Here is a 24,015-nt window from a genome sequence, read left to right as displayed (position 1 = left end):
CCTTTTCTTTTGTTCCTAATCTAGTCTCTGAAGACAGGCTAAACGCACCACAGGAAGGGGAAGCTTGCATTTGCAGCCCAGGCCCTAACAGTCAATGTTAAACATTTCCTTTGCCCTGTCCAGTGGTCCAGGGGTTGAGTCTTGCACTCAAAGTGGAAAGTCAGGGAGGAGGCCATAATAATACAGCTCAGAGTTTTTGCTCTCTTATGCAGTTAGTGTTAGAGTGTGGTAAGGGGCTTTGTGATATACATATATATATCAGAATGTCTGTCATAGACATTTTCCTTTTGGCTCCTGTGAAAATCTGTCTTCCTATTTATTGTTCTCTATTCATATTTTAAGCAGCTGTTGTCTTTCTAAAAATTAAGAAGCATCAGTGTTTAAATTACGTTTTGGTTATATTTGTAGTAGGCTGGCTGTTTGAAATTAGTCCAGAATGTTACTAGGATGTCTACATCTTTAGTCTAACTTAGTATCTTCTGAAAGATCTGCCAAAATCTGGGAAGTAGACTTGACAGTTTTAAGTGAAGGTGTGTTGGGGGTGGGGCTTTTTCCCTTTCTTTGGGTGCAAGGTTAGGGTATGTAAACAACAATATTTATTCTGGGGTGTCCTCATTACAAACAGACAGCCCAGACAGCTGGTGGCCTTGGGGGAAGCTGGATCCATTGGATTCCAAGCAGGGTGGTGATCGCACCTAACAGACTCGGGGCTCCTCAGTAGAGGCCTTCAAGAGTCTTTGCCATGCTCAGACAGCTAGCTTCAAAGTAGGCAACAGCTCAAAACGCTCGTGAGGCGTAATTTCTTCATTGCTCAGTAGTCCTCCCCGGAGGCTGGCTCCTCCGTCTCTGCTCCGTTGACAGCATCTTTTTTCCTGTGCTTCCATTACTGGTTCATTTCACTGATTTTATGTGTGTCCTACATCTGTAAACTCAGAGTTGCGTGGTCAAGAGCACTGATTATACTGCTGCCCACTGCCTGGGTTAACACTGCAGGTTTTTCTTCTGCTAACTACAAAGTTAATGGCTCCCAGATTGTGCCTGGCTGTGTGTGAGACATCACAATACTTCCTTGTAGCATTGCTGTGAAGATTGAATGAGGGCATGCAGAGTAGTTAGAGATGTGCCACGCCCGGGAAAGCACACAGTAAAGTTTAGCATCACATCATCACTATCTCCCCTCCCCTTCCCACTTCCTTCTCCTTCCTCAGTTCTCCTCCTCCCTCCTCCTCTTCCCCTTCTCCTCCCTCTCCTTCCCCTCCTCCCCTTCCTCCTCCCACTTCTCCCCTTCCTCCTTCCCTCCTCCTCTCTCCTTCCTTCTTTCCCCTCCTCCTTCTCCTCCTCCTCCCCCACTTCCTCCTCCCTCCTCCTCCATCATTATTTGCATCGTCAGGAATCAATTTTAAGGCCTTGTACATGTTTAGCTCTGCCACTGACCTACAGCCCAAATCAGCTGGGTTACTTCGGAGCCATTTTGATAAGCAAGATGGTTTTTACTTTCACTGAGGGCTGAGCACCTGCCATCACTTTCAGCCATAAACCAGGCCGTGTTCTTTTCAGAGACTCGAGTTGTCAGAGCATTTAGGAGCTGGCTTCACTCATTTGTCTGTTTGCTTTGTGACCTCTCACTATGCAGCCCAGTCTGGTCTCAAACTCCTGATCCTCCTGCCTCAGTCTTTCCAGAGCTGGCATTACAGGCACGGGAGATGATCTACAGAGAGGGATGGGAACTTGTGTGGCTGAATTAGAAGACAAAAAGGTCAAGGTTTGTTTTCCAGACTCTCTGTATACACGTATATCACAGTCCCAGAATTCCTCCTCGACAGCTCCATTAGTTAGTAGGCCAGGATTTTCTTGGGCAAGGCTTACCCTGAATAGCTGTGGAAGAGAAAGCCAAACCATTCCTATTTTTGGCTTTGTGCTTAGAAAAAGGAACAAATCGCTTGTTTCAAGAAACTAACAGAAACATTAAATATTTTCCCTCTCTGTGTCTCTGTTTCTCTGTGACTCTGTGTTTGTGTCTGTCTGTCTGTCTCTGTCTCTGCTTCTGCCTCTGTTTGTCTGTCTCTGTGTCTACACTGAGTCTGTGTCTCTTTCTCCATTTCTGTCTCAGAAAGGAAGCCATTTAACAGAGAAGTAGACCAGGATACCCCTTGGTTCACTTGATTAGGCTAAACCGTCTCGAGAGGTGCACACTGGCAGGATATCATTTTTTTTTTAATTCCCTTCCCAGTCAGGCACAGCCACACCTCCTCCTCGAACCCATTTGTTATTAGCTTTAAGTGCGGAGGATGGGGTGGGAGTTGTGGGGGGGAAGGGGGCTGAATCCAGAGCTTTCCACTGCTCAGACAAGTCCCCTTCCACTACAGGGTCTGTCAAGAAGGAAGCATCCGCTTCTGAGTTCCCCCTCATCAGGCCTTCCCTTGGCATCGGTATTCAGATTTTCCATATCACATACCAAATGCCGTTCTTGCCTCTACCTTCCCTTCCCAGTCTCTTGAGGAGCGTTTCTGAATCGTCTCTCACGTATCTGTCTTCATTTCTCTTCTGCAGTCGTGGAAAGCCCCCCTGCAAACTCTCCCTATGCTGAGGCACCTGAGTTAGGGCTTGGAGACTTGCCCCAAGAGGGAAGTGGTGGTTTTAGTCAAAGCAAACAAACTTTCCGCTAGAAGGAAAAAAGGAGCAGCAATAAACAGCCAGTACACTTGCATCGTAAAGAACTGACTCCAACTATTTTTTTTTTTAATGTCAAACAGCATCCCAAAGCTTGGGCCAAGCACTGAAATTGGAAGTGAAAGCATTTCTGTTTTGAATGGTTACATATAAGAACTCATAAAGGAAAAAGCTCTTCTACTCAAAGCCTGAGGCAATACCCCAAACAGAAATAGACTTGAACCTCTCCTTCTATTGCCTGATTTACCTAGTGCCATTTATTTTCCTGGAAAACCTGTGTGTTAGAAATTAGTATAGCATCTTATTAAAGGGCAACCTTTGAGATCAGACTAAATTAGGTTTAATTTTTGCCTTAGTTGCTTCTGCTATACAAACGAGCTCTAGAAGAAGCATCATTTGGGAACAAAAGTTAAAAGGGTATAGAGGATGTGCCAGGCTTAAAGTACGGTGGCCAGACTCCATGAAAGACAATCTGTGGACACTGTCCCTGTTGTACTGCGTGCCTGTGATATACTCATCACAGCAATCAGGACCTTGGTACTTGTGCTTGTTACCTGATGGGGATGCATGACTACCTCAGACTACCTCAGGAGTGGCACGGCTGGATCGTGGCTTCGGGAGAATGTCATCCTTCTTGAAATCTGTCTTGAGCCAAGCAGTCTAGCACTTGCCGGTCCAGGGGACTGGCACAGTTAACTTGGAGTAGGAGGCGAATCCTCTTCTTTGGTGTCCATCTGGCACAGACGTTTGCCTGAATGTGCACGGAACAGATAAACTGACCTATTCTAGTCACCTGATAAATCAGCCAAGGGGAAAGACCACCCCTCTCTTTGCACATATTATACTCATTAGGTTTCAAAGAAACCTGGACAAAAGGCTAACTGAGGTGCCTGTGTAACATAGCAGAGGGGAGGCTGGCTGCCAACCCCTCAGAGGCACTGCCAGAGCCTGTTATAGAGTCCTCATTCCCCTCAGCACTTCTCACCCCACCCCCACTCGAACCTCACTCGAAGCCCCTCCCCTTCCTCCAGCTTCTCTGACCCCTTATGGGATGGTTGCATTTCGGCTAAGCAGACTCTCGGTCTCTTAGATCCTGGTACTCTCTTCTGCCTTCTCTATTTTTCCTCTCTTTCTCTACCTTTCCCCCCATGTACCGGTTCAGTCTGGTCCCTTCCAGATGCCTCCGGCTGTTTTCTCCCTCATATTACATAAACCTTTTTCTCAAAACATACCTCGGTACAGTCATATCAAATGTTCTGTACCCTTTGACCAGATATTACACCTAGATTGCCTGGGGATGACATTTGCCTTGTTCGACGCTCTATGTATAATCCGTTCCCGGTGCGAACGCATTCAGTCTTATGAAACTTTTCTCTCTTGCTTTAGTTAATTTATTATTTTAAAAGCATTTATTTTGTGTCTACCTTGTGGCAGGTGCTAAGGAGAAAATGAGGATGCGCTGTACGGGATGAAGGTGGCGCTGGGAAGCAAGGGGCACCTGCCGCGCAGGTTCTGTTCTCAGAACAAAGGTCCGGGGCTGGAAAGGAGCGACTTCCGGGGAAAGTGCACAGGGCGAAGGGAAAGCATGGATTGGGTAAGAAAGAGGGGCAGGTGACAATCTGAGATAGGCAGGATGAGAAGAACCGAGGAGACTGAGAAACAACAGACCCTGGTGGAGAAGGAGAAACAGAAAGCAGAGGTGGTAAGGCCCAGGGCAGGGCAGAGACGTTTGTCTGCACACACAGAGAGGGGAGTCAGCCACTTGGGGGCTACGCTTGTTATTTTGATTGTGCTTCTGTGGTTGCGATCCTGCAAGGTAAAATAATGTGTCCAACGTCACATAGAGCAAGCGTCTTCCCTGGTGGGATGACAATTGTATTTGTTACTTTTCCGTTAGTGTGATAAAAGAACCGTGACAAAAAGCATCTTAAGGAAGATTTTATTTTGGCTTATGGGTCCATGGTTCCAGAGAGTGTGAGTCCTCCACGGCAGGGAAAGCATTGCGGCAGCTGGTGCAGGAAGTGAGACGATCCCATTCTCGTCATCACGTGCAGGAAGCAGGAAGTAGGGCAAGGCTACAAACCCTCACCGCGCACGCCCAGTGGTGTGTTTCCTCCAGCAAGGCTCCACCTCCTCACCGCTCCAAAACTTCCTCAAATAGCAGCACCAACTGGGGACCGCGAGTTCAGATACACGCGGAGCCTCTGGGGAAACTTTCATGTTCAGATCACCACACTAAATGAGAAGACGCTGAAGAGACGGTCAGGCCAGAGGACAGCTCTATCTGCCCTTGATGGGCGAAAGATAGGAATGTAAACAACTAAATGCCACCTGATAACCACCGGGCGTGTATTGTCGAGAGCACAAGCTCACATCTGGGGCTCTGGAGGCAAGCTGTCTGTCGATGAAAGTGGACTCTGCCACTTGCTCTGGGTGATGCTGGGCATGTTATTTTAGCTCGCATATCCTAATCCTGTTAATTCATAAAGTGGAAACACTACGAGTATCTTCTTTACCCGGGAATCACAAAGACGAAGGCGAAAGGTAACCTGCAGCACTGTTTCCGAGTGCAATGGAAGCGCAGAACAAGACTCCATTTATCCCACGTGGTGGGCAGGGCTTAGCACATTGTACGGGGATCTTGTAACCGGATCGAGGCAGGCGGGGTGGGGTGGAGGGGGTGGGGGGTGGGGTAGAAAGAAAAGAAAAGAAAATCTTGTTGAAAAGTGAGCACAAATCATTCAAAGGGAAGCAAATGTGATATTGAAGAGCGAGTTTGGTCTACAGCTGCCGGACACTTGAGAAGCCCTGGCACAAAGGCACAGACTTCTGAGGTGCAGGTCTGCATTTCATTACTTTTATTTCTTGAAAAATATTGTGATCTAGGTCATGGCTACAGACAAAAGTCAGTTATCATCTTCAGTGGGAGGAGACGCCATGATGGATTTATGATGTGTTTTTGGCTTCGCTTCCTCTTCCCTGAGCAATTTTCGGGGCTTTGCTAATCTCTCCATTCTTCCGTATGGCCCTTGTATATCTGGCATGTCATCGCGGCCTCCTGGACAATTGCTTTAACTGCATTGTGACTTAACTAAATTGGGCCATTTGCCCGTGTCAGCGGATCAGTAAGAAGAAGCCCTGTGTAATTCATCATCCATTTGCTGTAAGGACGCCGCTGGAAATGGCCTTCATTATACGGCAGTGTGTTCTTTTTATGAAGATCCTTATGAGGCTGTCTTCATAGTCTTAATTTATATGAAGAATATGGCACTTCACCTGGCCAAATGGCTCTATTTTATAATGTAGGCACCGTATTCTTGCTGGGCCCTTGAAGTGATTGCTGGAAAGCTTAGAATAGAATCAAAACTCAGCCTAAGCAGGCACAGTGCATTTCAGGTAGTAGGGTAATTCCAGGCCCTATTTAAACTCCCATCCCCCATTGCTTTCCTTCTGCATGGTCTTTCCAAGTCACGCTCAATTCTTTTTTTTTAAAATGTGAATGTATATGTGCATGTGTGTGTGTATGTGTGTATGCATGTGTAATATGTGCATGTGTGTGCATATGTATGTGTATGTGTGTATGTGTGTGTGCATAGTGTGTGTATATGTGTATGTATGCATGTGTGTGTGTGATAGAGTCATGTGTGCTTGTGCCATGGTGTACCTGCCTGTTCCCCTACCATCTTGTTCGAGGAAGACTCTCTCTTGTTGTTAGCTATAGTTCAACTCGCTAGCCTAAGAACTACTGGAGTCTCCTGTCTCTGCTTCCCACGCGCCTTACGACACTGGTGTTACTGCTGTGTAATACCATGCCAGTTTTTATGTGGATTCAAACTCAGCTTGTCACATCTGCAAGGCAGGGGCTTTCCCTGTGGAGAAATCTCCTGGTGCGTTATTACATTTCCGTGTAGAATGGTAGCATGCACGAGGCCTAGACGGGTCCGGCTTCCACTGACTGCGCAGCCCTGAGTAGATTACGGTTTGGAACCGGAGAGTCTCCCTAAGCCCCGCATGTTGAAGCCATGATTTCCAGGACCTTGCAATGTTTGTACATGGTGGGATCTTTAAAAGGCAGGACCTAGAGGAGGGAGATTGGGTCGTCAAGGGAATGGCCTGGAAGGGGATTTGGGATTCCAATGGTTTCCTTTTTCTTTAGTTCCTGGGCGCAAAGGGTTTCCTCTGCCTTGCTGTGATGTGCGGCCTTGCTGTGGAGCTAAAGGCAACAGGGCCAAGAAACCAATGGAGGAGCCTCTGAAACCGTGAGCTGAAACTTGTCTTTCTTTCTTATAACTTGATTTGTCTAGGTATTTGTTACAGCACTTGAAAGATAACTGACATCATGATACTGCTGAGCCTCAGTTTACAAAATGGGTTTTGTAAAATAAACGTTAGCTCATAGAGTTTTATAAGCATCAAAGTCATGAGTCTGAGTCAGGGCCTGGCACGTAGAGAACACATGACCTTTGAACCCAAATGCAATATCAAACACGTACATCGAGACAACCTGATTTTAATTCTTATAAAATTAAAATAGTAGATAAGTGTGGTGATACACACTTATGTTTTTGATGTGCAGAAGGCATAGGCAGGAAGCTTAAGGTTAGCCTGAGCTACACAGATAATTCAAAGCCATCGTGGGTGTGTAGTAAACCTTGTCTCAAAAACAAACTGTAACAAAAAAGAGAAAACCAAGTAAATCAAATCAAGACAAAGCAAATAAAAAAGCAGGGCAATAAACCCCAACAGCGAGTCCTCGCAGGCTTATTTGAGATTCCAGTGTCTTAATATTCATGACTCGGAGCCAATTTCAGGAAATATATTTTTCAGATGTTAGTGGCTCTCATCAGGCAAAGGCTGATCTTGAAAATGGCAGCAGGAAGAGATGGCTGAGCGTAGCCTTGTGCCTCCTCATCTGCATCTCTGCTACTGCACATAGAAACTAGAGTTCTGTCCTAAGTCTGCCTGTTTACACAGCAGTTCTAGACGCATTGGTGAGATGCGGAAGATCTGAGATTTAAATGAAACAGTGCATAGAAAATGCCAGAAAGGAATTTTCCAGGAAACAAAAAGTAGTTATTAGCAACATGAAAAAACAAAATAACAACAGCAACAACAACAACAACAACAAAAAACAAAACAATAGAGGCCCTGTTAGATCTAATTCCACAAAGACAAAGAATGTCAAGCCCACCATTTCACTTTTCATGACACGGATTTAATTTCATGTGACAATCTGATATCCACCATCTGATAAATATGAAAACACAATCTGATATTAAAAGATTCGATTTGTGAGACTCCGCTGGCAGGGTACTGGGCCATTATAAAAGCAGCAAATGAACAAACTGGTGAGCACGCAGGTGATCTTTGGTACAAGAACAGCTAGCACATAGCTGACGAGAAGGCAGTGAGGACCAGGAGCAGCCAACCGGTTACCCAGCCTCCCATTTATTGAAGGAAATTTAATAGCTATTAAGAGCAGTGTAGCCATTTTAAGCTATTTTGAACCATTTTTTAAATAAAGGAACATTTCAAAGGGCTTATTAGACAGTATTGAAGAAAATAAAACTCTGTTACTGACATAAAATGGTTCCCCATTTTAGCCTTGATAAAGAGTATAATTTACTATAATACCTGAAGGGTTGTTTCAATTCTTTGATAGCATTGCTAGATTTTGTAATACAAAATTTAAATTTTAATTTAATTCATACCCATAATGTATTTAAATTTTTATATCAAATAGCTTTTAAAGCTATTATTGTGCTTTAAAAATGGAATAAATATTTACATACTTTGTTGGTACCTAAGAAATGAGTTTCTATTTGTATTTCATTTGTGGATATACGATTCCACATTATAATATTTGAAAATAAAAAGCTATGGGTTTGAAGTCCAACACCATATACTTCTTTCTTTCCTTCAGTGTTTCTGCTCAGTAAATTTAAAAAGGGAACTCAGGAGTCTGTTATCAGAAGTGTAACCCTGGCCCAGGTTGCTAACACTTGGCCTAGCTAGAGGTACAGACACGGCACCCATGTGTGCTGAGCGCTGTGATGGGCATCGCTGTTCTCCTGTTTGCAGCTCAGTGACTACCATGCCTTCTACTCTCTTATTTTTTATACGTTCCACGTGATGAGAAACTCTATTCTATCAGAACAGCGCTCATCAAGTTTCTCAAATGGACTTAGAATATCATGGCCAGGGATTATAGAGCATTATATGTTGTTGTTGTTCTTTTTTTTTTTTTTTTTTAAGGAGCCTTGCTTTATATACAAATCAGGACCCTTATCGCAACCTTTGGGTTGAAAGAACACAACCTAGCAATAATTCATTATCTTCTGGGGTGTGAGGAGATGGCTCAATGGCTAAAGGCACTTGCTGTGCAAACGTGTAAACTTGAGTTCAAATCCCCAGAAACTCACAAAGCCGGGTGTAGTAATCCACATGTGCAACCCTTCTCAGGTGAGATGGGAGGCAGACAGGAGAATGTCTGAAAGTTTGCAGAACAGCTAGATTGATGCGTGCGGTGGCGTGCGACAAAGACGGTGTCTCAAACAAGGCGGAGGGGGAGTGTGGAAGCTTCCAACCCCTAAGCACTCACTCTAAACTGAGTAGTTTGATCTTGCTTTTGAAATGCTGGGGTTTGAACCCACGGCTTTCTGCACCTGAGGCCAGTACTCTGCTACTGAGCTATGCCGTTCTCAGCTCCACCCTCAGCCCGTATACTTTAAGAGTTGTTACTTGCAGAGATCTCGGTCCTCTAAGCTGACCTCTAAACTGCCCTCCCATGCGCCCGTGGAAAGCACATTTGCTCAGTGTAGCGCTCAGCATCCCTGTGCAGCAAATATTGCTGCTTCTAATTTATAAATGATGAGGGGAAAAAAAAAAACAAAGAAGATGATCCAAAGAGATCTAGGACGAGCACCAAGTTCTTTGGTTTAGCTTTGGGATCATTATGCCAAAGGGGAGGGAGGAATTGTCGAGTGTTGTGTGGAATGGTGTCAAGTTTCACTGTAAATTTTGGGTACATCGAGTTTATTTTTTTAAGGCAATGTGTAATCAGAAGTTCCCTCACTCTGGTGTACACAGCTTGCTCATTTTCTTGGGCCAGTAATCACCACAGGAGTTAGATGCTGGGTTCTCTTTTTTGCATCAAAATAAGTTCCTGATAGATTATACACTTAATGTCTACTTCTTGTAGCGCATTGCAAAGAGACATTACAAAGCAATTTTCTGAGTATTTGTAGTGACCTTCCAGAGTCTCTTAGGACCTGGCTTTGTCCTGTCTGCTGTTGTGAGGCTGGAGCAGCATGGACGGCCCTGAGCTGAGCTGAGCTGAGCTGAGCTGAGTGTTTTAATTATTGCAGCATTTCCTGGATTTGCCTAGTCACCCCGTGGCAGCTTTTCAAAGCGCATGTTTACTTTGTAGCAAAATCGACTTTGGAAATGAACTTCCCTCCCCAGCAAGATAACAGAGCCCATGTTTTAAAAAAAAAAAAAGTGAAGAGGCTCCTTTTTTATAAATAGCTGGGTGGTTGCAAGGACTCATGTTTCTGTAAGCCAGCTAGCCGTGTGGTTGACATCTGCAATGAGAAGAGCAAATGTTTCGGCTCAGCCTGTCTGTCAGAGAAAGACCAGAATCCTGGCTGTCCACACAGCATTCCTCTGCCGGTGTCCAGAGAGCTTCCATGGTCTTGGGACAGTGGTGTCCTCTTCCACACCCCGAGGGCATTTTGTTTTGGTTTTTCTCTTTCTCTCTCTCTTTCCTTCCTTCCTTCCTTCCTTCCTTCCTTCCTTCCTTCCTTCCTTCCTTCTTTCCTTCCTTCCTCCTTCCCTTCCTCCCTTCCTTTCTTCTTTCTCTCTCTCTTTCTTGTTGTTCCATTAAATCTATTTACTTTACAACCCAGTCACCCACCCCCATCCTCCCCTCCCACCATCTCTCCCTCCCTCCCCTTCTCTAAGAGAGTATAGCCCACCTCTGGGTATCCCCCACCCTGGCACACCAATCACTGCAGGGCCAGGTACATCCTCTCCAACTGAGGCCAGATGAGACAGCCCAGTGAGGGAGAGGGATCCTCAGACAGGCAATAGCGGTAGGGACAGCCCCCCTCTAGTTCTGGGGTAATAGCTTCCTCTAGTTCTGGGTAATAGCCCCTCTCTAGTTCTGGGGGACACCCCCTTCTAGTTCTGGGGTGATAGCCCCCCTCTAGTTCTGGAGGGACAGCCCCATCTAGTTCTGGGATGATAGCCCCCTCTAGTTCTGGGGGGACAACCCCCTTCTAGTTCTGGGGTGACAGCCCCCCTCTAGTTCTGGAGGGACAGCCCCATCTAGTTCTGGGATGATAGCCCCCTCTAGTTCTGGGGGGACAACCCCCTTCTAGTTCTGGGGTAACAGCTCCCCTCTAGTTCTGGGGGACCCATATGAACACTAAGCTGCACATATCTGCCTGTGTGTGTGTGTGTGTGTGCACTAGGTATACTTTTTTGCATCCTGAGTTTTACTCTATCTCTTTTTGAGGTTGGGACTGAGCCTGGGGTTTGATTCTGTGCTTCTTTCTGTGACTTCCTACCCTGATGTCACATTATCTGGCCCATAGTGTCCTCTTAAGGTGTAGTGTACCCGTGGCACCCAGTGCCCCCTCCCTGCCCCCTCTGTGTTTCCCTCTCACAGCACCTTGTTGTAATTGCTGATTTAATCCCTTCTCTCTTCTTCCGTGATGAGGGGGCGGGGTCTTGTATCCTCAGATATGATGCAGGCTCTGTCCCCACCAGCGTTGCTCCTAGAAAATCACCAATGACTTTCTCACCCTATAGGAACCTCCTTTAATTCACATGGGTCAAGATGAGAGGATGTTTGAAAAAGACAAACCAGAACCCAGCTGTCCCTCAACGGAAAAATGGATGCAAAAGATGTGGTATATATGCACAATGGAGTACTATTCAGTCATTAGAAACAATGAATTCATGAAATTCTTAGACAAATGGATGGAGCTAGAGAACATCATACTAACTGAGGTAACCCAGTCTCAAAAGATTAATCATGGTATGCACTCACTAATAAGTGGATATTAGCCTAGAAAATTGGAATACCCACAACATAATCCACACATCAAATGAGGTACAAGAAGAATGGAGAAGTGTCCCTTGTTCTGGAAAGGCTCAGTGTAGCAGTATAAGGCAAAACCAGAACAGGGAAGTGGGAAGGGGTGGGTGGAAGAACAGGGGGAGGGAAGAGGGCTTATGGGACTTTCGGGGAGTAGGGGGGCCAGAAAAGGGGAAATCATTTGAAATGTAAATAAAAAAATATCGAATAAAAAAAAAGAAAAAGACAAATGAGTTGCTTCTAGAAACAATTAGCCAGTGCCTACAGTCAGAGTGTAGACGCCGGCCGGCCCTTAGGGAGAGCAGAGGCCTGTCTGTAGTCAGCAATATGAAGCACAGGGTCATTATTTGCCAGTCTTCATCTAACAGTGTCAGCCCTAGGACTAACCCTAGTCTCAACACGCAGGGATTAGAAAGCCTGCTTCTGGTATCAGATTACTGAGGTCAGAAGAGAGTCTTGTAGACGAGGTGTGACTTGGGGATAGTTGCTCCGCCTTTGTAGATTCTCAGCTCATCCTTGTGTGTCTTGGGGATTGTGTCAGCAGACCTCACATGGGTATGTAATATTAAGGGAGAAAAGCCTTGGGAAGTACTTAATACACTGCCTGTAATATAATGTGTACTAAAACTGTGAGCTATTTTGGATTATTCTAGAACATTCTGGTATTAAGATTTTATGTAGCTAGCCCAAGAACCACATATATTAGAACCCCCTAATATGTGTCTTATACAGATTACCCACCGTCCTTTGCTTTTGTGCACACACATGCATACATACGCAGACATAAAGACACACAGATATATACAGATACACAGACATACACACATATAGACACAAACAAACACACTCAAACACACACAGACACATAAGCACACAGACACAAATACACATATTCAGACACACACAGAGATACAGAGACACACACATAGGCACACAGATACAAATACAGACATCCAGACACATAAAGAGACACACAGACATACACATGTGCAGATATAAACACACAACACAGAGAGATACACATATATATAACATAGGCACATAGGTACAGATACACACATTCAGACACACACAGAGACATACACACACAAAGACACAAGCACAGTCACACAAAGACACACAGGCACAAACACACACATAGATGCACAGAACACACAAACACACACAGAGACACACAGATACACACAAACAGACACACGCAGACTGACCCACCATAGACATGTACACAGACACACACACGAGTTAATATCATCTCAAAGGCCAAGAAGAAACTAGAGTACTTATCCAGAAGACTGGATTGCCTGAATTAGGAAAATCAACAGCTTGTTTACATGTTGAGTCTACCTAGACCTAAATGGAAAGGAAACAAACAACAAACAAAAACAAAACAAAAAACCCACAAACAGAAATAGTAATTTTTCCCAAGAAGCAGCAGTCTGCTTGGCTCAACCCAGTAGTGCCTTCCACGGTAGTGCGGGTTTCTAGGTGCTCACCTCCGGAAGCCAAATGCCCACATCCAAGGATGGAAGGTGTGCTCATGCAGAAGGGTGCTGGGAACACCTCAAGAACATCAGAGCAGTACACACCTTAATCCCAGCTCTCAGGAGAGCTGATGTAAGAGGTTTGTGAGTTTGAGACTAATCCAGACTACACAGAAAGCATCAGGGCTGACGTCAGCAGTGACGGTGTTTATTAGTGCTGACATGGTTGTGGGACCAGGGGAATGTCCTGCTGCCCAGGAGTGACAGCTTCCTCTTCTCACAGGCCTTTGAATATTATTGAGCCCAAACTGCATGAAGAGCCAGGCCTACTGCAGAACTGCACGAAGGCCCACCGCAGACACCAAGCTGTGTGTTGGCGCCTACAGCTTGGCCCAGCTAGTCAATGAACTGGATCCTGGGGCTTGTACTGGCATGGTGTCTGAGCCTACAGGAAGGCTGGGGGCAGCCTCACTCTTAAACCTCTCACAGGTCAAGAGGAATGAAGAAAGAAGTACAGCCACTTCCAGGAGCTTTCTTAACAGTCTTGTAACTCAGCCATGGTCTCCAGAAGCCAGAGCGAAGAGCACTGTCTCCATCAAAATACAGAGTCCACGAGACAGAACGCAGGGAGATGGGTATGGCTGGCATAATTGGAACTTTATGGACATCAAAAAAAAAAACAAGTCTCTTATTCATCATGTTATTAATTGACAACCTACTATGTGTCAGATAGAGAATAGCAAATAGGCTAGAGGTGAGGAGAGAGTCCATGCAGTGGTGTGTGTGTGTGTGTGTGTGTGTCTCACAGGTTAGTAACTACAGAAGAAGAATTATACAAGATATAATTTCAGTGGAATTTGTCAATTAGTTCTGTGTTGTCCAGGCATAAATATGCTTTCTTTTCTCATTAACTGCTGATGATACCTATTAATTGTGTGCACAGTGTTGGAACATTACGAAGAAAGCTGTGGTGATAGATAAGAGCTGAATGCTCTAGTTAGCTCATGGGAAACCTTGGAGAATGCAAATATATTTATTTTCCATGGTAGAAAGAAACCTGCCATAGTTTGTGGTACTGTAATATTACATGGAGCCCGGAGAATTTTGAAAATGTCTATCCAATGTCTGGTCATTGTGAACAAACATTGATTACATGTAACAAACAAAAGCCCGGGGCGCGTGTTAGATTTCTACTGCTGTGATAGAACATCATTCACAAAAGCAACTAGGAGGGGAAAGGGTTCACTTCACTTTATACTCCTATCGCTCAGGAAGTCAGGTGAAGAACTCAAGCAGGAACCTAGAGACAGGAACCGATACAGAGGCCATGAAGGAGCATTGCTTAGCCTGCTAGATCAGCCTGCTTTCACATATACCCCTGGTCTACCTGTCCAGGGATAGCATCACCCGCAATGGTCTTGGTCCCTCCCATATCAATCATTAAAAAAAAAAGCTCCATTGGCTTGCCCACAGACCAGTCTGATGAGGACATTTTCTCAATTGATATCCCCTTGCCTAGGTTGCCCTAGCTGTGTCAAATTGACCAAAAAAACTAACCAGGAGAATATATGTGTGTTGTGTGTATATGTATATGTGTATGTATATATATATATATATATATATATATGCATACACATACACACACACATATATATGTATATATATTCTTGGGTAGGCACTTGTTTTTATCTATCTGGGATTAATAACCAGAAATGAAATTGTGGGTCCTCTAGTAAATGCATATTTATTTCCACCAAGGAACCAGTAAGCTGTTCCTCATGCTGTTGTGTGGATCTCGATTCCCTCAGAGGCACCTGGCACGTACGGTTTCTCTTCAGCACCTGATATTGCTAGTTAAGCCACTGTGCATGCTATAGTATGACCTGCTGTGGTTTTATTTACCTCTCCCTAATGATTGACAATCCTGAATATTTAAATGCGCTCATTTATTATTAAATGTGCTGATGTATTTCTGATGAGGTGCCTTTTCAAGTCTTCTCCCCTCTTAAAAACACCAGGCAATTTGCAAATCTTTCCTCCCAAACATGTCTTTTCTTTTTTGCTCTTGTTATGGTATTCTCAGGAGCAGAACTTTTACATTTCAATATCTGCATCTGAAAGGTTTATGGTGGACTCTCTGTTCTAAGAAATCCTTACCACACCCCAAAGCAGTATGATTCTTTTTTCTTTCTGGTTGCTGAAGTTTTATGGTTTTTCCTTTTTCCATTTTGGTGCAGAATAGGTTTTGAAAGAATTTCCTGTTGACCTGTGTTGAGGTGGTAGTGGTGAATTTCTCCTCCTCATCCTTCGCATATTCCCATTTATAGACAAGATCTTTTAAATAGTGATCTTCCAATGTGATTTTTCCATGATTTCAGATGAGACAACTTTTTCCCCTGTAATTTCCGTAACTTTCATTGAAACTGAATTTACTATCTAGCTGTGAGCCTATTCTGGACTCTTTCCTTCCTGCACTGCGTTCTCCACCCTGAGCGACCCTGAGCCCTACAGTCTTGGGTCAGCGTCGTGGACCTGAGTGTCTCTTTCTATATTAGTATCATGATTCCTTGATCATTTTAGTTTTCCAGTACTTCTTGAACTCAAGGAGTGACTGCTAGTTTTTTTTTTTTTAATTGTTTGGGCTGTTTTAGGACGCTGTGTTTCTTCTATATATACACTTCTAAAATAAACAAGATAAATCAGTCTTGACTTTTTATGAGGCTGCATTAAATTAATAAGCTAATTTAGGGAATAATTACTACTACTACTATTACTGCTACTACTTTGAGTAAGTTTTAGCCACTTTTTGGCTACTTTGTGGGTTTTTTTTTCTTTCCACCCTTTCCACCCTTCTTCTTCCTTTCAACCAACCCCCTAACACTAGCTAGGAGAGAAGGAAGGCTAAAGGGGAGAGAGATAAAGAAAGAAACCCCTGAATAAAGTCAGGGATAGAAAAGGGGCAACAATATCACTAGACTACTTTCTGCTGATCAAGGGTGTCAAGTTCCTTGAGTGAAGTTTTGTCCTTACTGTCAGGATATCTAATTTCCTTTTCTTGTTAGTTTGTACACTTGTACTTGACAAACAGCAACCAACAGCATCCAACCACCAGCTGGCCAACCAGCTACCCATCAGGGCTCTAGCATTTATATATCCTCTAAAAAAAAGTCTCCAAAATTCCAAATGTCATACATTTGTAAAGACTATCTGCTACTGGCATAAATCACACCCTGCTAGAGCACCAAGCAAATCACAGTCATCTGCTGTGGACAATAAATCACATAAATCACACCCCTGCTAGAGCACCAGGCAAATCGCAGTCACCTGCTGTGGACAATAAATCACATAAATCACACCCCTGCTAGAGCACCAGGCAAACCACAGTCAGCTGCTGTGGACAATCTGAAGCAGCCCCATGTCCCACAGCTGGGATTAAAATAAAAACACGTTCTTATACTTCTGTGTTTCTTACTACAGTAAGTCCCTACCTTGTCTGGAACTCACTATGTAGAACAACAGCCCTTGAACTCTCAAAGACCCACCTTCCTCTGCTTCCAGAGTGCTGAGATTAGAGGTGTGTGCGGCCACACCAGGCTGGCGGTTGCCATCAGAATACCACTGAGTGAATGTGGCTGGACTGTTATGTACAGCTTCGTCTTTTCACAGTGCTGTATCTGGAACTCAGGTTAGGCAGGTACTCAACCTCCGAGTTACACCCACAGCACCCAGAGCTCTTGAAAACTTCCCATGCGCTGTCTATGCTAATGTTTTTGGTGACGCTGTTATTTAACCAAGAATTGTGTACATGCTAAGCATGTGTACTACCACTGAGCTATATGCCGAGACACGATCAAATGGTTAAAATATAATTTAACTGAAAAAAAAATGAAAGAAGACTTTCCACGAACTCATTATCATTATTTTGTTAAATGGGTTCCCATATCATTTTTTTCTAACACTATAAGTGTATGATATATGCCCAGAAGAGGTATAGCAGGGTCCTCTGGAAGTGTCATGCCCAGTTTTCTGAGGAACCACCAGACTGATTTCCAGAGTGGTTGTATCAGCTTGCAATCCCACCAGCAGTGGAGGAGTGTTTCTCTTTCTCCACATCCTCGCCAACACCTGTTTTCTCCTGAGTTTTTGATCTTAGCCATTCTGACTGGTGTGCGGTGAAATCTCAGGGTTGTTTGATTTGCATTTCCCTGATGACTAAGGATGTTGAACATTTCTTTAGGTGCTTCTCAGCCATTTGATATTCCTCAGGAGAAAATTCTTTGTTTAGCTCTGTACCCCATTTTTAATGGGGTTATTTGGCTCTCTGGAGTCTACCTTCTTGAGTTCTTTGTGTATCTTGGATATAAGCCTTTTTTTTTTTTTTGTGGCTATTGTGAAGGGTCTTGTTTCCCTAATTTCTTTCTCAGCCTGTTTATCCTTTGAGTATAGGAAGGCTACTGATTTGCTTGAGTTAATTTTATATCCAACCACTTTGCTAAAGTTGTTTATCAACTGTAGGAGTTCTTTGGTGGAGTTTTTTGGGTCACTTAAGTATACTATCATCTCATCTACAAATAGTGATAATTTGTCTTCTTCCTTTGGGTATATGCCCAGAGGATTCCCTAGCATGTAATAAGGATGCATGCTCCACTATGTTCATAGCAGCCCTATTTATAATAGCCAGAAGCTGGAAAGAACCCAGACGTCCCTCAATAAATTGATGAAATTCTTAGACAAATGGATGGAACTGGAAAATATCATGCTGAGTGAGGTCACCCAGTCACAAAAGAACACTCATGGTATGCACTCACCAATAAGCAGATATTAGCTTAGTAGCTTGGAATACCCAAGACATAAGTCACATATCTAATGATGCCAGAGAAGAAGGAAGGAGTGGCCCCTGGTCCTGGAAAACCTCAGTGCAGTAGTGTTGGGGAATACCAGGACAGGGAAGTTGGAAGGGGTAGATTGGGGAACAGGGGGAGGGAAGAGGGCTTATGGGACTTTTGAGGAGGGGGGATCCAGGAAAGGGGAAATCATTTGAAATGTAAACAAAGAATATATCGAATAAAAAAAGAAAAAAAAAACAACTGGATAAAAACAGGAAAAAAAAGTGTGTGATATATTTAAAACTTTCCCATACATAGCTGTTTGCTCTAAGCATACAAAGACACAGTAGTTTTTTGTGGTTGACATTACACTCTGTTTGCTCTAAGCATACAGAGACACAGTAGTTTTTTGTGGTTGACACTACACTCTATGGCCTTGTTCAATTTATGTGCAGTTGTGGCAGTTTTGAAGACTCCACCAGGTTTCCCACATGAATGGCTGCATTGTCAGTTACAGTTTAGATGGCCTTTCCCAAATGTCATGACTTGTATTTTGCTTTATCACATTAACTAGGAGTTCCCATGGAAAATGGCAAGAGAAGACATTCCCCCCATCTTTAAAAAATTAAAGAAATTATTTTTATTTTCCACAGTTTTAGGGGAAAACAGGTTACAATATTAGCCAGTTGTTTTTTTGTTTTTGTTTTTTTAATGGATTTTCTTTATCAAATTGAAAAAACGTTTCTGTTCTTTCTGGTTTGGAGGGAGTTCATCTTCACAATCATGTATGAATAGGAAATATGCCAAGTTTTCCTGCACTTGTGCTAGCAATCATTGATTCCACTCTACTTTTCAGTCTGTTAATATGATAGATCTTGTTTATTTATTTGCATACTGAATCTACTTTATTTTTTAAGATAAACACAACTTAGTAATAATTATTTTTTAAAAAGATGTACCTTGATTAGGCTCACTAAAATTTTGTTTAAAAATTGTTAAATTTTTGTTTGTTTGTGTCTGTTTCCTTAAGGGATACTTACTTTGTCTGGAGTTTTTGACTGGTCACTGGCTTATTTCACTTGTTGTAATGGCCTCTGGATTCATTCATGTTCACAGCTCTGCTCTCCTATCTCCTGTGTCATTTCTTTATCCATAGACTTGTCAGTAGTCATGCCTCCACCTCCTGAATACTGGGATTAAGGGTGTGTGCTACCACTGCCTGGCTGGAGGCTCTTTCTTAATGGAGGTTTCTTCCACTCAGATAACTAGCTGTGTCAGGTTGATACAAAACTATCCAGCATAGATAGCGTGGGCAGGTTGACAGTGCTTCTTCAGACAGTTTATGAACATAAAATATTTTCCTTTTATGTGTATCTTTTTCAATTTCTTTTTAATCAATGTGTTATGGGTTTTAATCTATAGATCTTTTACCTCTTTGGTTAATTTTGTTCCTATTGTGCATTGGGTTACTTTCTTGATTTCTCTTTTGAATAGTTTGCTAGGTGTATACAAACTATTGATTTCTTAAATTAATTTTTATAGCATGTAACTATTGTAATTTTTTCAGTTTTTGGTGGAATCTTTAAGGGTATATGTATGTATATATATATATATATATATATATATATATATATGATTATGCCATCTGCAAACAATTAGACCTCTTCTTTGCAAACTGGATATTTTTAATTTCTTTCCCTTGACTGATCATTCTAGATAAGATTTCCAGCACAGTGCTGAACTGATAGCTGAGACTAACATTTTTGTCTTTCTTTTTTATGTTACAGGTACCGCAGCCTTTCACCTTAACACCTCAAGTATTATGTTAGCTATGAGCTTATCAGATGTGGCTTTTCTTTAATAGTTCAGTGCACTCTTCCTTCCTTCCTTCCTTCCTTCCTTCCTTCCTTCCTTCCTTCCTTCCTTCCTTCCTTCCTTCCTTCCTTCCTTCCTTCCTGTGAAAAATCAGTTTTATTAAATAAAACCTTGGGTTTTTTGTTTTTTTTTTAATTAGATATTTTCTTTATTTACATTTCAAATATTATCTCCTTTCCAGGTTTCCCCTCTGAAAACCCCCTAATTCATCCCCTTTCCCCCGGCTCACCAACCCACCCACTCTGCTTCCCTGCCCTGGCATTCCCTTACACTGGGGCATGGCGCCTTCTCAGGACCAAGGGCCTCCTCTCCTTTTGATGTTCAACAAGGCCATCCTCTGCTACATATGCAGCTGGAGCCATGGGTCCCTTCATGTGTACTCCTTGGTTGGTGGTTTAGTCCCTGAGAGCTCTGGGGGTACTGGGTGGCTCATAAGATGCATTCTTTCTATTATGTAATTTTTTTTAAGAAAAATTTTTTTATCATGAAAGGGTTTAAATTTTTTCTACTGCCTAGATCTATATTTATTTAGGTGATCATGTGGTTTCTATTGGTATAGTATATCACATTTATTGATTTGTATATGTTTAACCATTCTTGAGCCCAAGGATAAATTTCTCTTGATCATGGTGAAGGATCACCTTAATGTACCTTAAATTGGTTTGACAGTATTTTGTTAAGGATTTTCTTCCTCTCCCCCCCCCCCCCCCCAAGACAGGCTCTCTTTGTGTAACCTTAGCTATCCTTAAACTAGCTCTGTAGACCAGGCAGGCCCCGACTCATGAAGATCTGCCTGCCTCTGCCTTCTGCATGCTGGGATTAATGGAGTGGACCACCACTGTCTAGCTTGAGCGTTTAAAAATTATGCTGATCAGAGATATTAGCTTATAATTTTATTTTTTTCTCTGACTTTGGTGTCGGTGTAATGCCAGTGTAGAAAACCAGTTTGGGTGTTTTCTGTCCTCTAATTTTTTGGTAGAACCACACAACTTCAATCAATCAAGAGTTTCCTTTCTCTTTTAAAAGTGACTTTCACACATTATGAACATGCCCTCCCCCAGCTGTTCAATCCCAGCCAAGATTCAATTGGACAATTTTCTATTCTCCATAAATGGAGCCACACATCCTGGACACCCTCAGTGAGGTTTTGTTGTGAGCTTCTGTGGTTGTGTTCTGTGAGCTTTTGTGGTTGTGTGCCCTCCTTTTTCCCCACAGTGCTCACTGTGTGTTTTCCACAGTATATATCCATTTTGCTCTTTATGGGCATTTAGGGAGTTTCCTGCCCAGGGCTATTATGATTTCTGGTGCTAAGCATATTTGGGAACATATTTGCTATAGATGTTTATGTGGAAGAGGCCGGGTAGCCATACACATAGAATCAGTAGATTCTGCTAAACAGTCTTCCAATGTGGTTATGCTAATTTAAACTCTACCACATGGATATGAACTGTCTGAAGGGTTCTTAGAACTATCAGGCCATGATATTACTATGTTATACTTAGCTAAATTTTTATGTATATTGTGTTATTTCATCATGATTCTAACCAGCATTTTCTTAACTATAAGATTATACAATATCTTTTCATATTGTTGTTGACCATTAGATGCTGTTTTATATAAGGCCCATTTAAGTTCTTCATCTATTTAAAAATAGGTTTTATTTTAATTTGTAGGTTGTATTCTAATTTTTTATTGGACACTTATAATACAAACAATTTAATATGTGTACTTCTTAATCTCTTCTTCCTGAGACTGGATTTAAACTTGCTGGCCTTGAATTTACAATCCTTATAATCTGACCATTCACTCCTGCTCCCCAGTTCTGTGATTTGAGGTGTGCACTTCTCCATTCAATCAATTTTTCTCTTTTATTTATGTATTTATTTTAATAGCAATTCATATGTCTCATTATGATCTTACACAATGTTAGGTTTGCTTGTACTAAAACACTATTTTAACTTATATGATCTGATTCTTTTCTTCCATCTTTTTATTATGAAAGATATTCTTGTCTTAGATTTAGAACCAAAAAGAAGAATAGGAGAAATTCAGAAGAGGAAAATCCTGGGAGGCAGAATGAACACCCTGAAAGAGAGATCAAGAGAGCATCCAACAGAAGAGACGAGAAGCTCAGATGTAACTCAGTGGTATGGACTCAGCAGTGGACATAGGAACCCTGAATTGTTCAGTTTTGCTGTGAACAAAATGATTGTGAAATCATTAATTAAAATGCAATGAATGCGGTTCTTGAAAGAATTGACACCACAAGGGGGAAATGTACAGACATGTTCTAAATGTTTGAAAAGACAGAAAGCCGTGGTTGACAGAATTTTGACCTAAGGTTCAAGAAGAAAATACAAGCACAAAGCCTGTCAGAGCACACTGTAGTCTGAGGATGACAGCCAGGGAAGATTCCAGGGAACCCACAGGACAGAGGAAGAGACCAGAGGAAGAGGAAGAGGTCTAACTGACCTCGGTAGAAAGTGCAGTAGTTAATCTAGTGTTCTCTAAAAATACACCTCAATTTTAGAATGGGTCATGTGACCTTTTCTCCCTTATTTTTTGATATGGTACCTCCATTACTTTTCAGACACTCAGATCAACCAGTCCTTTTACGTGAATGAATTTGGTTTACCAATACATTTTTAGCATTTTTGCATCAATATTCTTTGTGTATATATGTGGTGCATGTGTATAGTACATGTGCATTTGGTCCATGTACAAGGGTGTGTGTGTGTGTGTATGTGTGTGTGTGTACACCTGTCTGTGTGCTTGCAGAAGTGAGAAGAGGGTGTTGGGGGGGGGTGTCTTCCTCTACTGTTCTTTGTCTCATTGGCTCAAGACAAGGTCTCTTGAGGAAGAAGAAACTTGCTACTCTCACAGGGCTAGCCCAGCAGAGAGTTCTCAAGGCCAGTCTCCATCCTCCTAGTGATGCTCATGTTGTAGACACATACAGACATAGGTGCTAGGGACTTAAATTTATGCTGACCACACCAGCAGGTCTGCAGTTGTTTTATTTTTCTATGGTACCAACGCCACGCTGATCCGAATACACTGGGTTCATATTGGCCTGAATATCTTCTGAAAAAGACAAGAGAAATGGGAGCATTTCTTCCTCAGGGTGAGAAAGTAACTTAGCATCAATTCATTTTCTTGAATAGATACAAGTCTGCTCACATTGTCAGTGTCCTCTTCTGCGAGTTTTGATGGGTTGTGTCTTCCAGAACGATGATCAGTTTCACTTGTGTTAGAAAAGCTTTTGGCAGAGATGCATTTTTAATATTTCTTTCCCTTTTAAAGTCCATTAGCTTTGTTTTTACGTTCTCTCTTTCATTTATAAGTAATCTTCACCCTCCTCCTTTTAAAAGGGGTTTCACTATATAGCCTGGCCTAGAACTTACTACGTAGACCAGACAGACCTTGAACTCACAGAGATCTACCTGCTTCTGCCCCCCAAGTGCTTGGATTAAAGGTGTGAGTCGCCACATCTGGTCACATTCCCTTTGGTTTGTCTAAGTTAGCTTTGTTAAGGGCTTATTGATTTAACCAGATTTTATATGGTGAGGAAGAACCTGGGAGCTTTCGGTGAGAACCTATAAAATTCTGTTTAGACAGAAAGCCTAAGTTCGAGCTCTCTACAGTGCAACATGGTGACTGTGGTTAAAAACAGGGAATTTTGTACTTGAAGACGGCTAAGAGGATGGATTTCATGTGCTTTTACCACAAAAAGTACAGGAGGCAAAGTGTATGCTAATGGATTTAATTTAGCCATTATATAGTAGATACATATTTCATCGTAGCATGCCTTATCCATAAGTATATACAATTTTATGCCAATTTTAAAAGAATAGGTTTAAGCAAAATGAATGTGGCTCATTAAAAACTCCAGCTTTTAGTTGTGTTGATTTTCTCTGCCAGCCGCTTCTCTCCGGCTTCCTTGACTGCCTCTGGTTTTCAGTGTTTCTTTTACTTTGCTTACTTGAGTTCTCTCCCGGTTTCCTCCTTGCTCTGCTCCTCCCTCTGAAAGTGTTGCAGGCCAGACCCAGGGCTTTGCGCCCCA

The 24,015-nt window shown here is 42.7% G+C and overlaps 1 long non-coding RNA gene across 2 annotated transcripts in view; it reads left to right on the top strand.

Annotated features, from left to right (window-relative positions):
* LOC127664935 (uncharacterized) overlaps positions 1 to 22,396 on the top strand; it is a 54,487-nt gene extending 32,091 nt beyond the window's left edge. The window contains exons 3-5 of one of the 2 annotated variants that reach the window (XR_007973284.1): positions 11,485 to 11,685; positions 13,538 to 14,008; positions 21,973 to 22,396. This is a non-coding gene — a long non-coding RNA (uncharacterized LOC127664935). Of the gene's footprint in view, positions 1 to 11,484; positions 11,686 to 13,537; positions 14,661 to 21,972 lie in introns of those variants that run through there. The other variant, XR_007973283.1, reaches the window with a different exon arrangement.
* Positions 22,397 to 24,015: the final 1,619 nt, after the last annotated feature.

Source organism: Apodemus sylvaticus, chromosome 14 (assembly GCF_947179515.1).
Source record: "Apodemus sylvaticus chromosome 14, mApoSyl1.1, whole genome shotgun sequence".
Classification (NCBI taxonomy): domain Eukaryota; kingdom Metazoa; phylum Chordata; class Mammalia; order Rodentia; family Muridae; genus Apodemus; species Apodemus sylvaticus.
Note: the sequence above shows the minus strand (reverse complement) of the source record. Positions and strands in the feature narration are given on the sequence as shown.